Source organism: Chanodichthys erythropterus, chromosome 20 (genome assembly GCF_024489055.1).
Source record: "Chanodichthys erythropterus isolate Z2021 chromosome 20, ASM2448905v1, whole genome shotgun sequence".
Taxonomy (NCBI): domain Eukaryota; kingdom Metazoa; phylum Chordata; class Actinopteri; order Cypriniformes; family Xenocyprididae; genus Chanodichthys; species Chanodichthys erythropterus.
This window is the reverse complement of record NC_090240.1, coordinates 17,526,258-17,542,374: the sequence shown is the minus strand read 5'-3', so window position 1 is coordinate 17,542,374 and position 16,117 is coordinate 17,526,258. Positions and strand designations below refer to the sequence as shown.

Below are 16,117 nucleotides of genomic sequence, written 5' to 3'. Positions count from 1 at the left end.
TAAACTAAAATCTTGATGTTGATTTAAAACGTTATTGGAATGACATTTTTGTTTTAATTAAAGTTAGAAAGTTAAATAAGTTAATACAATGAAGGTGATTGGTTTAATCAACAGAAACTCAAAATATTATGTTATCTGAAGCACATTAATTATTGAAGTTGATTTGACAAAAGAAAAAATGTGATTACAAATGATTTTTTTATAGTGTACAGTTTTTTTTTACATTTTTAAAATTTTATTAAATTTTTTTTAATTTATTTATTTTTAAATATTTATGTATTTATCATTATCATTATTATTATTTTAAAAAAATCATACCTAATCAAGTATTTAATTATACAAAAGTTCACATAGCCTAAAAATGACACACAAACATCACAACAAAGATCGCGGGATACAAAGTTCATTTTTAATTCCCAAAACGACAGACACTCAGACAGAGTAAACCCATATTTAGGTGTACATATGCTGGGACACAATAGTCTGTGTTTGTGAGCTGCTGCTCAAAGCAGGTGGCGAAACCCAGAAATGTGTGCTGTTGTTTGTATAATCTGTGTGATTGTGGTGGGCTGCTGCTAAGCCCTGCTAAATCAGCTTAGCACATGTCCTGCCGTGGAGGAGGCTTGTTTTAAAGACCCCCCTCCCGAACCACCCGTCCTCTAGGAGCGCGAGAGAGGAGTCCAGACACTGAATCAAAGATTATTCTCTGTGGATGACACTCCTCACATCTCAGAGGACTCCCAAGCTGCACATACGGCCAGACAGAGTCACACACATTAGGTGGATGTGTGTGTTTTTGTGTACATACAAGCAATTATAAAGATATGAAGATATGATCATTTTTCATTCTTGTTTAAGTAAAGTTACTTTCTATAATCAACATGAAAATTGTTAATTATTATTATTTTTTTTATTTTACAATTAGAGTTGATCTTTGAGATTTATGAAGAGCAAGAATGCCACTAAAGTCATGATGATCTAATATTGTTTTAATTAAAGCAATTCAATTAAAATGTATATTATTTAATGTTATGTTATGTAATGTTGTTTTGGTTATTTAACAAAAACAGTTTAATCTACAAAGATTTTACAGATTTAAAAATATTTTTTAATTGTTTATTTATTTTTTTGTTTTGTTTTGTTGTATTTTATTTTGATTATTTGATTATTTAATAATTATTTACCATTTTATTATAAATAAAATAATAAAAAGTTGTATTTTTATTTCCATAATGATGATTTAATATTTTCTTTTGTTGTTTTTGTTATTCAACAAAAACAGTTTACTCTATTTTTGTATTTTTTATTGTATTTTATTTGACTTATTTGACTGTTGATAATTAATTTTTTTATAAGTAGGGTTGATCAGGGAATTCATGAAGAGCAAAAATGTCACTAAACTTTTACTACCTAATTTTTACCTAATTTTGTTTAAATTAAAACAATTGAGTTTCTTTTAATAATACTATTTATACTTTTCTTTTGTTTTTTTTGTCATTCAAGTGTACTTTTTTTTTTTTACTTAAAATATGAATTATATAAAAAAAAATTATATTATACATAAATCAAAATTTAAAAGCATGACAAAAATTGTCATTTTTGTTTTGCGAAGGCATTAAAATACAATAAAAATACAAACTGTAAAATAAAAATGTATATATATATATATATATATATATATATATATATATATATATATATATATATATATATATATATATATATATATATATATATATATAATGTACATACAAATGTACATTTTTTTTTGTCATGCCCAGAAAGCATAGTAAATTGAAAGAGATATGAGGGGTTATAAAAAACTCTAAAGTTGTAAATCCCTGACACTCAACTCACTCCGCATCACCAAGACCCCCTAAACCCCCGTCACTCCGCCGCACTACTCCAGACAGAACAGAGGAAGAATTAAGACAAGAGTGAGTGAACGTGTGAATGAAAGGGGGACACCTGGAGCAAGACCCCGCAGTGCTCGACACTGAGGGGTATTGTAGACTAATAACAGGGCCGGAGTGTGTGTGTGTAAGTGTGTGGTTGCCTAGGTAACGGGACTCAGCTGATTGTAGGGTTATGGGGTGTGGAGGGGGTGCTTGTTTGGAAAGCATCTGTATGCAAATGTCATTATGGTATAGAGATGTTTGGAGAGGCCACAGAGAGAAGAAAGGGAATGGAGAGATGAATAAATGGATGGAAGGATGGATGGATAGCATCTACAGAAACTCTCCACTGACGGATGCTGCTGGTTGTAATCTAAATCCATCAAGAAAATAAGACACTTCACTTAAAAGGCCTCATACAACATCATATTAGCAGACTTCTGTAAAGATTCTGCAACAATATCCGTTCATAATGAACCTGCATCAAAATGCCATTTATCTTTGAGGCACTGCCTGATAAAAATAGAAATGGAACTTTATATTAGATTAGGCATAAGATCTAGTGTCGAGTCCGAGCCCTTAACAACAAGGATTCGACTGTACTTGAATCTGTTCGAGTACGATACCACCCAAGTGCATCCAAGTTCATTCATAATTGAAGTCCAAGTCCAAGTACCCTAAATTTAATGAGGCCATAAACACCTGAAATAAAATGTAGTTTGCATGTTGTTTTGTGACACATTCACTTTAGTTTATTTCCTATTAATACTAAAACTAAATGGGCAGGAACCAAACACAAGTTCCAGCTTTTAAACCTGCACCTTTTATTCAGTGATGACGCAACACAGACGGTTCTTTTAGTGATTCTAAAACATGTTCAGTGCAGTCGAATGAATCAGTTCTTTTTAGTGAATCAAATACATATAATGTGATAAGTGTAATCAAATTCTGAAGAAATGCATCTAATGAATCAGTTCTTTTTAGTGAATCAGAAACATACAGTGTGATCAGTGTAGATGAATCCTGAAGAAATGAATCTAATGAATCAGATAATTTTAGTGAATCAAAAACATATAGCATGATCAGTGTAGTTGAATCCTGAATAAACAAATCTAATGAATCAATTCTTTTTAATGAATCAAAATCATACAACATGATCAGTTTTGTCGAATCCTGAAGAAATGAATCTAACGAATCAGTTATTTTTGGTGAATCAGAAACATACAGCGTGATTAGTATAGTCGAATCCTGAAGAAATGAATCTAATGAATCAGTTTTTTTAATGAATCAGAATCATAAAACGTGATCAGTGTAGTGGAATCCTGAAGAAATGAATCAGATATTTTTAGTGATTCAGAAACATAAAGCATGATCAGTGTCGAATCGTGAAAAATGAATCTAATGAATCAGTTATTTTTACTGAATCAAAAGCATACAACCTGATCAGTGTAGTTGAATCCTGAAGAAATGAATCTAACGAATCAGTTATTTTTAGTGAATCAGAAACATACAGCGTGATTAGTATAGTCGGATCCTGAATAAACAAATCTAATGAATCAATTATTTTTAATGAATCAAAATCATACAACATGATCAGTATAGTTGAATACTGAAGAAATGAATCTAACGAATCAGTTATTTTTAGTGAATCAGAAACATACAATGTGATCAGTGTATTCGAATCCTGAAGAAATGAATCTAATGAATCAATTATTTTTTAAAGAATCAAAAACACAAAGCATGTTCAGTGTTGTCAAATTCTGAAGAAATGCATCTAATGAATCAGTTATTTTTAGTGAATCAGAAACATACAGTGTGATAAGTGTAGATGACTCCTGAATAAAAGAATCAGTTCTTTTTAATGAATCTACATCATACAACGTGATCAGTGTAGTGGAATCCTGAAGAAATGAATTAGATCTTTTTAGTGATTCAAAAAAAATAAAGCATGATCAGCGTAGTCAAATCGTGAAAAATGAATCTAATGAATCAGTTATTTGTATTGAATCAAAAACATACAACCTGATCAGTGTAGTTGAATCCTGAAGAAATGAATCTAACGAATGAGATATTTTTAGTGAATCAGAAATATACAGCATGATTAGTATAGTCGAATCCTGAAGAAATTAATCTAATGAATCAGTTTTTTTTTTTAATGAATCAGAATCATACAACGTGATCAGTGTAGTGGAATCCTGAATAAATGAATCTAATGAATCAGTTCTTTTTAGTGAATCAAAATCATACAGCATGATCAGTGTAGTGGAATCCTGAATAAATGAATCTAATGAATCAGTTCTTTTTAGTGAATCAAAATCATACAGCATGATCAGTGTAGTGGAATCCTGAATAAATGAATCTAATAAATCAGTTCTTTTTAGTGATTCAAAAACTTAAAGCATGATCGGCGTAGTTGATCCCTTAACAAATACATCTAAACTATTTGTTAAGGCCATTTGTGACTTGCTTTTAAAAAGAAATTAAAAAAAGACATTAGTTTTACGAGAATTGTTTTAAATTTATTTATTGAAAGATCTCATCATTTCGCAATGGAATTGCATTACTTTTTTTTTTTTTTTTTTTTTTTTCCAAAATCCATAGAACTACTAAAATAAAAAATAATCATTAATGGAACTATTAAGGAACCAGAAGGAATCGTTACATTCAGAAGAACCTGAATCATTCGATTCATTACGATTCCCATCCCTATTCGTGAATCACAAGCTGAACAGATCTGTCTAAATCATGCGTAAAAGCATTTTTACCTTAATAACAGTGGCTTTTAATTTAATGCAACAATTAATGTAAGCACAGATTTATGAAGGATTCACACAGAAATTCATTCTGCTTGTGTTTCATGAATGAGGCCTGTTTTTGTTGCTATTGTGTAATTTTGTTTAATTTATCCCACCTACGGAAGTAAACTCCAAAATCAAATCAACAGTGTTCCTTTATGGCTCCGCTAATCTCTGCCAAAGTAATTTGATTTTCCTACGCACAATAAAAAAAAAAAACATGATGCAACCAATACCTTCGGCACTAATTCAAGCAATGATATTTTTCCAGAGCAGCTACAAATGCTAATAATGAGCAGCAGCTTTTAACTCTTCGTACAAGGAAGATTTGTATGGAGTGAGTCATTACCTAACAGCTTTTTTCATCCGCGATAGCTATTTAATGACAGGTAGCCGAAAGAGGCTTTTTCGTTCCTTACAAGGAAAAGAAAGTAGCTGTATGCAATGAAAGCGCTGACGTGAATAGTTTTACACACACTTCCAATGAAATCCTTTAGTGAGATGTATCTCCACAGAGGATGAGGGAGAGAGAAAGACAGCAGCAGGTTTTTTTTTTATGTGCTGCTCTCACTTAATGTACTCAGTAGCAGTGCCTGATGGGTAATTACAATAGTCACAACACAGATGGAGGGCAGTGTCACCATGGCCTTAAGCACGGCGGCCAGATGAATAAGCGATGACACACTCCTGAATGCCTATTTCCCTGTAACAAACGGCAACATCATTAAAATCTACACTTGGAAAACACATCTCGTCCTTTTCCTGCCCTCCATTAACATAGTCTGACTCTTTATATTTGAATTTCTCCTCACATTTACCCTTTGTTCGGTTCTCGCTCAAAACTTCTTTTGACAAAATCTCTATCGGACACCGGATGCAGGTACTGCACAGACGGATTTGCCCTCTCTCTATTTGCATCCCTCTCATCAAAGCTTTTGTCCAGGTTAAGGTCTTAAGATAGACGGAAAAAGAGTCAGAAAGAGAAAGAGAGAGAGAGAGACTTTTGAATAATTCATGGTGGCCTATAATGAAGCACAGTCCACTCTTTAAAGTGTTTGGTGTGTAATGGAGTTTCAGACACACAGCTATCATTTTCTCTTAATGGCGCTTTCTGGGCTGCTTGCTGTGACCCTCTCCGCACACACACACACACACCAGCAAAGGCGATTACCGACAGCTGCTGGAGTTTCGAAGTGGCCAAAGTGGGCAATTTTCTCAATGCCATTTAAACAACAAACACAGCAGCGTGTTTAAAGAGAAGAGCGGATGGTGGGGGGTGAGAAACGAGGAGGAGTTTGAGAGAAAGAGAAGGTGATGTTGGCCATTGTAATTCAGGACGAGTGAGAGAGCGTGCGCAGCGGGGGGTTCATTAGGAGGACTGCAGGTTGAGTGTGTACATGTTCACATCTGGCCTGAAGTTGACTTCATCCTGTGCACAAGCTGCTCGGTGTTCGTATCTCTGCGATTCAGTCTCCACGTATGCGCTTGTGCCATGTGTGACAGCAACACGGAATAATTACACATCCCGCTCCCTTACAGTCAACATGAAATGCTGTTCGCAATCCGTTTTACTTCTGTGCTGTGACATTTCTGAATGCGAGAAGATATTCAAAAACATTTGCAAAACAATTTCTGAATTAAAATGAATCTTGATATATTTTTTCTTTAAACAAAGTAAAAATGTCAGGGTGATACTGTCCTGATATCATAATGAAGAAAAGAATGAGAAAAGAAGAGGGGAGGAAACTAAATTAAATTAAATTAAAATTTTCATGTGGTGCAAAAAAAAAAAAAAAAACGGGAACATAAAACAGGATATGATATCATTGAGAGGACCCCTGCAGGCCCTCATGACCAATGCATTACAAGTAACTTAAGTTATGTAATCAGATTACTTTTTCAAGTAACTAGTAAAGTAATGCATTACTTTTTCAATTATTCAGAATAGCCCAAGTTACTTTTTCACCTTTATTGACTGACAGCTCTCCGGTCCTCATGTTGAGAGAAATAAAGGTCAGAGGTGTTGTGTGCGCTGTGTGAACATGATGTTACTGTAGTTCTGGGGTAAATGTGAACATGCATTCACTCATCTCACTTGCACAAAAACATTCAGTATTCCTCAAAATGAATAAAATCTGTAAAATGCAACCTCAGAATTTTGCGCAAACCTGTAATAATTAACTATATTAAATTACACAAATATACTTTATGTATTTAATCTCATTTTATTTACCAATGTCTTTGCTGCTGACCTTCAATAATCCAATTTATCTATATTAATGAGCAAAAATTACTTTAAACTAGAAATAAGAGTGTTGAACTTCCTTCTCCTGTGTCCTATTCTTCTTTACTCGAGAATGGCAGCACATCTGAAAGGTTTGTTTGAGCTGCGCCCTCTACTGTACAGGAGTAGATGTGCATTTCCTTCAATCTGAGGCTTATTCATTTCACTTTTGGTGTGAAAGGGCCTTAACATTTGCCAAATATACTGTTATTAAAAAACAAACAAACAAACAAACAAACAAACAAACAAACAAACAAACAAACAAACAAACAAACAAGCAAACCCAGCCCAGGTGAGAAAAAGTAACACAAAAGTAATAATGCATTACTTTTCATAAAAAGTAAATAAGTAATGCAATTAGTTACTTTTTTATGGTGTAACACAATATTGTAACACATTATTTTTCAAAGTAACTTTCCCCAGCACTGCTCATGAAAAATAAGAGCATACGCACGTATACGCAAAACTTTTGTATTGTATAGGCGTTTCGCCCCAGACGGATTCGGCGTTTTGGGAGCCTCAAACCACTATTATTCGAAACAGAGTTCCAGAGTGGATGAGTCTGAAAAGACTAAAGTGAAACCCTAACCCTAAATAACCTCTCAGATTGTTTGACCTTTTTATGTTAAGGCAAAGTTATTTCAGGTATTATCTTATTTAAGTTATTTCAAACTTAACCACATTTATGGTTTAATAATTTATTATATTTGTACAAAAATATGAATAAAAAAAAAAACCAAACAACCACGCATGCACGCAAGCACGCACACTATAAACAACAGAAATTGTTTTACCAAGAAAAACACATTAAATCTATTTACTTTTTAAAATAATCATTAAGATGTGTACACCCATTTTAAAGATGTAAGTAAAATATGTTATTGCTTTCTCACTTGATGGTTACACCACATAAAATTTTAAGAATTATTAAACAAACTTTTCTTTAAAAAGTTTTTCAAAACCTTATAAAACTAACATGAATACAAAGAATACTTTTCTAAGAATTTGACATGTATATTTTAAACTAGATTTTCAATCACACTTTATTTGGTAACACTTTATTTTACAGTGTTCTTGTTACACATGTTACATGTAGTTAAAATAGTAATAACTATAAATTATGCATAATTACATGCAACCAACCATAAACCAAACCCCGATCCTAACCCGATAAGTACATGTAATCAATTATTAACAAACAGTACTTAAACGAGTAATTACACTGTAACACGGATACCTTAAACTAAACTGTAATCCTTGTTACAGTGTAATTCCACAAGTACGTATCGACTGATATTAATTAACAACATGTGCTTAATATAGTTTTAGGGTTTGGTTTTATTGTAGTTGTTTGTAATTATGCATGTTTTATCTTTCTTATTATAGTAAATGCATGTAACGTGTAACAAGGTGTAATAAAGTGTTACCAGATATTTTTTTTTAAAAAGAAAACTTTTTTTTTTATTATTTTTTTATTATGGACACTTATATGTCACTGACCCAGATGCAAACCCATTAAAAAAATCATGCACCGTTGATGAACGCACAACAAGACAAGGAATGTGCATTAGCAAAGTAAATACGGTCAATTTTGATTTCATGTTGACTTTTAAACTACAGGTCTTTGGTATCTAAAAATCAGCATCAGGGAAATATAGGCTGTAAATCCCCCAGCATGACCCTCCTGGTGGAAATAACAGCTTTGTTTGGTCAGTGAAGGGGCAGCAGATTGTGTGGAGACTTCCAAACTAAACTAATCCCTTCCTAGAACACCGAACAGCTGTTCTAGTGCGGTGGTCAACACCAAACCACACACACACACCTCCGAAGGCTAATATTTGCTCGATTGATGCTGCTGGTGTGACCACAGCAAAGTACAAAAACAAAGGGTCATTAAAATGCCCCACCGCACTGAAACCTCTAAAAGGCCAGTTATAAATTTTAAATCAGCAATGAGAGAATTTAGCTGTATTTTTAATTTCTTTTAGGAATTCAAGACTTCCATTATAGTACAGAAGAACGATCAAAGTATTTTCCCGTCATCTCTCTCACTTTTCTCTCTATTTTATTGACAAGTCAGGGTGTTTTTCATCTTTCGCTGCCTGTTTGTTCCTCCTGTATAGTTCCACATGACTGCCTCTGATTGAACAGAGACTATCAAACCATCATGGATCTCTCTTCCTGTCTTTTCACACACACATACACAGTTTTGAAGCTTTAATGAAGACTGCTCACAGACACAATGGTTTTCGCACTAAAATAATTATTTTCACTATACCTTATTATACCAATACCTCATGAAAACCATTAAAATCAGTAGATTTAAAGCTGAATATGAACACTTCAAATGTCCACTCAACGTGTCTAAACTACATTTTAAAATGGCCCTGACAAGGTAAACCTGCACGCACACACACTCACATGTAACTTGTTTTTAGTTTGCTGTATGAGAAGAAAAAGTGAACTTTACCCCCCGATTCAATTTGCCAGGGGAGTGTGCACGATTTGAGTGCTGTGTACGTGTGTGTGTAAGCGCAGAGCACCTGTAATTTGAGGCTATAACTTCCTTTTGTGTGCTGGAAAGTTTGTGTTCTCTCTCTGGTCTTTTGTGGCGATGAGTTGAGTGTAAGTAAATAGTGCTCGCGTGGAGGAGACAAAGACTTCAACCTGCACCTGCCGCATTGAGTTTACAGAAGAGAATTCAGTCCTCTTTTAAAAACCATTAACCCTTGCTCACCTCTTTGTACCTCTTTTCTCTTTTTCACTTTCCGCACACTGCAGGACTCCAAGCCGAACAGTAGTACAATTAAATGTGCGCTTTCCATTCCCTTTCCATTAAATCTGAGAATTTTCAATTTCGCTTCAAAACCTTAAAGGATGGTTGCCCCTTAAGTCACCATGACTTTTTCAAGTAAGACATGTTTCTGTCTCACCTGGCAACATATTTTGTTGATCCTGGAACAACATTGCTGTCCAAAATTTAGCCCTAAAACTATCCCTACCCATAAGTTATTCCTAAAATCAGAGGGAATGACACTGATGTAGAAGCACCTAACCCTGGTTGTAAGCCTAACTTGACATAAACTGTAAACTTTTGTTTTGTTTGGTTGATCAGAATGTTGTACCAGGATCAACAAAGATGTTGATCCAGGATTGTACTTGTCTTAGAATACAAATTCTAAGACTTTATTATCAGTTGCTGAATAAATTAATCAAATTATGCAAAATTTTTGCTTTACTGCCAAGATGCGCGAGAACAAACCTCACTGGCATCAAGCAAGCACATTTAAGGCTTCTTTGACCATATTTGATGTGCGTTGATCAATGTTTTTAAATTAAATATGTTCATCTCATAAAGCTATCACGTGTCTTCGTCTTTATTTGCAGCTTGACATTTTTAGTGACTTTGACAGAATCTCTCAGGATTCATTAAAACTACCTTTAATTTGTTTGTCGAAGATGAAGGAAAGTTATACAGGTTTAAAACAACATTAGAGTGAGCAAATGATGACAGAATTTGCATTTTTGGGGTGAATTATCCATTTTAAGGGTAAATATACATTCACACTTTTTTTTTTTTGCCAGTTTTTATTGATAGGGACAGAACTGAACCTACAGCCAGACTCAAACTCATATCGCCTACATGAGCAGCACAGCTCAATGTTTCAGAACACATGCACCAACCACTACACTTCAGCTCTGACACTTCTAATTTACTCCTAAAGACACACTATAAACAGCATGATGTTGCACTGTGACCGAACATTTATATTATGGATATCTTTAAATAACCCATAACAGTACGGCTCCTTATCATGTGTGATTCCAAGGATGAAATTACCAAGTCAAAAGAAGTGCTGTCAAATGATTCTGGATATCACTACACCTTAGGCCACTCATATAAATATTATAGTCATAATAATAACTGTTAGTGTGATTGCTCCTATTGCTTTTTATGACAACACATTATTTTGGTTTAGTCACTGGTGTTGTTGGCAATGTTTCATCTTACTTTATTTTTAAAGGGGAGCTATGATGCCCCTTTTACAAGATGTAATATGCGTCTCTGGTGTCTCCAGAAAGTGTCTGTGAAGTTTCAGCTCAAAATCCCCCACAGATCATCTATTATAGCTTATAACATGCTGTTTTTGTGTGTGTCTCTTTAAATGCAAATGAGCTGTTCAAAATGAACAGCTCAACAACAACAAAGCTGGAGAATCTCACGCAGCCAAAATGAGGAAAGTGTTCAGCCTTACATTGTTCAAACCGGAGTCGACACTGATGGAGAGACTCAGGAAGAAGTTACAACCTTTATGGGGCGTTCACACCAGACATGACTTGCCCAAATAAATCGCGATATTCGCGCGTAGTTGGACGCTTGAACATTTTGAGTTTACTCGCTTCATTCGCGTGTAAAATTCACTTTGCAACAGATGCAAATTTGCTTCATGAGAGGGGTTCTCCTTCGTCTTTAAATAAATATGTGTCCCAGACTCTTCCACTTCTTTCTGCACACTTCCTCTGAATAAACACAACTCGTTAGCGGGAAAGTAGATGTAAAATACGGTGAACAAGCTCAATTTGCCGGCTTTAGCTAGCTTGTAGTCTCAATATATATATTGAGACTACAAGCTAGCTAAAGCCGGCAAATTAAGCTTATTTGCCGTATATATATATATATATATATATATATATATATATATATATATATATATATATATACATATACGAGTAAAGAGCATTTTTTACAACTTAACTGTTTGTCCGACCTCCTCACTCACTTTCTTCCAAGCAAGATCCTTTTTATTCCTGTTTCTATAAAAGTGTGAAGATTATTGTATCGTACAGTGACGATGATTTTGTCCTCCACTGTTGTTTCAGATTTCTGCCTCTGCTCACTACTAGAGCAAGCTCCTGATTGGTTAACGAGGTGCAAATTTTGCAGATGTTTCAACTTGCTCAATTCGCGCGAACCACGTGTTACACGCATCAAATGGCTGAAATGCTCAATTCGTGCCGCGTCATTCGTGCGAATCGCGACATTTACGCCGCCTCATTTGCGTGAATCACGCCGCAGGATGTCTATTCGTGTCTTTGCATTGACTTTACACGTGAATCACTTGCGCTTAATGCATTTAGAATGAAACTGGACGTTTCTGAATGGTTAGTGGATAAATTGATGTAGTTGCTGTGGAGTTGATTCAACTCATCCACTAGCATGTGCCGTCATGTTCATCTTTTGTGTTGAATTGACCCTCGTTTGTGAAGCAGTCCGGCGTAAAATGTCAACAACACTCTACTACAACAACTCTTCCTCTTCTCTAAAGCAGCCCAACATGGCCCCGCCCCCTTTGTGGCATGTTCTTGGGGGCGGGGTTTATGTAAATTTGAGGGTTTGTGATGTCACTAACCTGGGAAGAAGCTTGTTATAGTCCCTACCATCCATTTGTTGCAGTCCTAAAAAAGCGATTTCTGTAAAAGAAAAACTCTCCCTTTGCATTGAACTTTTTCAGCATCCCTAGGTGAGACATGTGTTTTACACACATTACAGTGTAAGGAGAAAAAGGTGTGTCCATGAATAATTGACTTTCAATTTAAATTCTTACTCCTAACCTATGAGACGTCTATATAATTCATGAAACAGATACAATAAGGTGTGATTTACATGTACATGTGAGTGTGTATGTGAGCCTGCCCTATGTGTGCATGGATGAATCATTCATATGATATTTTTCCCATGGACCTCCTGCAAGTAGATTTTGAATGTGAATTGGATTTTAAATGCTAAATTGTTCTCTACAGCCATTTATGTATGCTAAGCCGCAGCTTGTGTTTACATGCGTTTGTGAGTGTATTTGTATTTGGTGTGATTATGTTCATAAGGACGTTTGAGTGCTGATTTGTTGTTGGTGTGTGTGCGTGATTACGTGTGTGCCGAAGTGGGATTGAGGTTATGAATCTATATGAATGCTAATGTAAAACTATGGGAATGCTACAGGGAACGCTGGGATATGGAGAGAGGGTCCATGCATGTATTTATATTTATATTTATAAATGTTTAATATGTAAATTTGTGAGTGCCTGTGTGAGTGTGTGCACTGTAAACACGTGTGTGTGTGGTCAGTGTTGGTCAGGTACACACTCCGGGATCTGAACAGCCTTCAGATTCAGGTGTGGATTGAAAATGCAGGAAGTGACATTATCTTTTTCATTCCGTTCCTATTTCTATGGCTTTTTCCATTTGACGGTAACATATAAACATCTATGTGCATTGTCCACATTGTGCTGTAGTGCTCATTCAGGTGACAGAAGTCTGAATTTGGCCTGCGCAATGTCTCTACTAAAAAAGTGACAGAAAGCCCAACATCAATAATAAAAAAATAAAATAAATAAATAATAAAAAATAAAAAATAAAACTTGTTTCAAGCCTAGTTTAAAATAAAAATCCCTAAGAAAATGCATTCTAAGGCAGCATCCTGACTAAAATAAAATACTGTAAGCAACTGATTTGGGACACTCCACAGCAGAGAATTTGTGTACCACAAAAAACAAAAACAAAAAACAACAGCACGAAAGACAAACGCTGTGTCTGCATACTTTTACACTATAGAAGGGGAAAACAGTATGTGAGCTGAGTATTATGTTTGAATATATAGTATTCATAGTTACACGTTACACTAAAAGTACTTGGATGACACTTTACTATCCCATAAGGCCACAGGAGTGGATTTGTGAATGGTAGTGAAGCAACACAACTGGTACTGAAGGTCATATGACAGTGACAACATGACAAATGTAGTATGTCCGAATTTCACTCATGTTACATACATTCATACTATATAGAATGTAATTTTTAATGATCACAAAGTAACTTGCAAACCAAATGTACAGTGTAAAAAAAAAAAAAAAAACACAGCTGTGGTTGCCAGAACTTTAGCAAAAAAATACGGTAGCAATGTTTTAGGTTTTATGGGACAGCACTTAGTTTACTGTCTATTTTACAGTTCAAAACCATATATATTTATGGAAAATTTTCATTATCTGATATAATGTTAATTTACCAACCTAATGAAGCACTAATATCTGTTTTGTACTTTTGTAATACACTGACACCCACCAATCACAGTGGCAATGAGAGTCACATGATGAATCAAAGCGCATCACAAGAATTTAGAAGAAACAGAGTTATTTTTTATATTTCACTTCCAAAAACTGTAAAACTTTAACAGTATTTTACAGTAAAATTACATTACATTTATTGTTAGATCTATTATAGATATTTACTGTATATAGTACAGAATCTTTTACTGTTAGAAATCAAGGTCTTTTTTAGTACCTACTATACAGTATGTGTTTTTGGGTGCAACTTATTATTGTTTCCAGTAGAATTTTCCATTAGCATGTTGCTAAGCTAACAACAACAGCAAACATAAAAGCACACGCATACTGGGTAAAATACTAATTTTTAATCCAATGACATTGAATTCTTTGATTATCAAAATAAAATGACATATTCTAAATTAAAAATAAATCATGAAAAACTAAATAAAAACTAACCCTTACCCTTCCCATTTCACGCTGTCAGCAATGGCACCACATGGAAGAGAAATGTCACCAATCCTGAGAAAGAAAATCATTTCTTTACACCAGGAAGGTGAAGATCAGCAAAGCTTTACTTATCAGTCAGAATTCTGTAGCAAAAATGGTACAAAATTTAAAAAAGATGGAACTGCGACCATCTCACAGAGACGTCCAGGTCGTCCATGGAAGTAAACACCTCAACAGGAGCGTCTTCTGAAGCCCTCCTAGAGTTTACCAGGACCCATGCTGACAAAGATGAAGACTACTGGGACTCTATACTCTGGAGTCATGAGACCAAGATTAATGTTTTTGGCACTGGCATCGCAAAGGTGAGGAATACAAAGGAAACAGCATGGTGTCTACAGTGAAACATGATGGTGTCAGTGTCCTTATGTGGGGCTGCATGAGTGCTGCGTTTCATTGATGGCTTCATGAATTCACAGATGTACTGCTCTATACTGAAAGAGAAGATGCTACCATCACTCCGTGCCCTGGGTCATCATGCACTTTTCCAACATGACAATGATCCTAAACACACATCTAAGGCCACTGTTGGATTTCTGAAGAAGAACAGGGTGAAAGTGATTCAGTGGCTCCTGATCTGAACCCAATCGAACACCTGTGGGGGATTCTGAAGAGACGAGTTGAGCATCACTCTCCATCCAGCATCCAGTCTCTAAAAGAGCTCATTCTTGAAGAACGGAAAAGGATAGATGTAGCAAAATGTCGCTATCTTGTCCATTCCATGCCTTGAAGATTTGGCGCTGTCGTTAAAAATCGTGGAGGCCATACAAAGTACTAGATGTAGTAGTTTTTGTTGTGGGGTGTGCTCATTTTTGCATCACCCTAATTTGAGTAAAACTGAAAAATGTCAATCTAAGTTATGTTATTAACCTTTTAACTTTTTATTAACCTATTAACTTTCATGTTATAAGTTAAACAGATGTTATACTAAACTTAGTCTTGTCAAAGGGGGTGTACTCATTTACGCTGAGCACTGAATAAATAAATAAATAAATAAATATATATATATACTGTACATGATTTTGATTTTTATATTTATTGTATCAGTCGATCTCTCTCTTGATGCTGGAAGAACCTATAGTGTCTTATAAAATGCTATCTATTTTGGGTAGCTCTAGGTTTTATCACAGATATTATATGTGTGTGTGTATATGTGTGTGGTTGTGTGTGTAACTGTTGAAGGAAAGCAAAATGAAACTGGCAAAAATGGAAAAAGACACTAATATGAAAAGCTAAATAAACCACATACCCTTTACGAGTCAAGGCAGTCCATTTACATGAGCTCTTTAGACCATTTTAAGCTGAAAGGAGATCTCTCATACTGTTTTTCTCCTTTAAAGAAAAACTGTCAGAGGACGCTCCATACAAACAGAAAGATACATGAACACTGTTCAAACCAGCTGAAGCTATCAGCTTTGAACAAGAGAAAGATATTATTGACAAGGCAGCAGAGTGGGCAATGTGTCGATGGTGCACCAATGTAAAATCAATGTGTTGTAAATTTGTGCACAGTTGTGTCAATTTAGCCCAATGAGAAT

General features: G+C 34.8%; 1 protein-coding gene across 4 annotated transcripts in view; it reads right to left on the bottom strand.

Moving 5' to 3' along the window:
• Nucleotides 1-16,117, bottom strand: part of myt1b (myelin transcription factor 1b) — a 114,326-nt gene that overhangs the window by 49,724 nt on the left and 48,485 nt on the right. The window contains exon 1 of one of the 4 annotated variants that reach the window (XM_067370735.1): nt 14,538-14,569. The exons of the other annotated variants lie outside the window; for them this stretch is intronic. The gene's annotated coding sequence lies outside the window, so the exon portion shown is untranslated. Of the gene's footprint in view, nt 1-14,537; nt 14,570-16,117 lie in introns of those variants that run through there. 4 annotated transcript variants of the gene reach the window in all.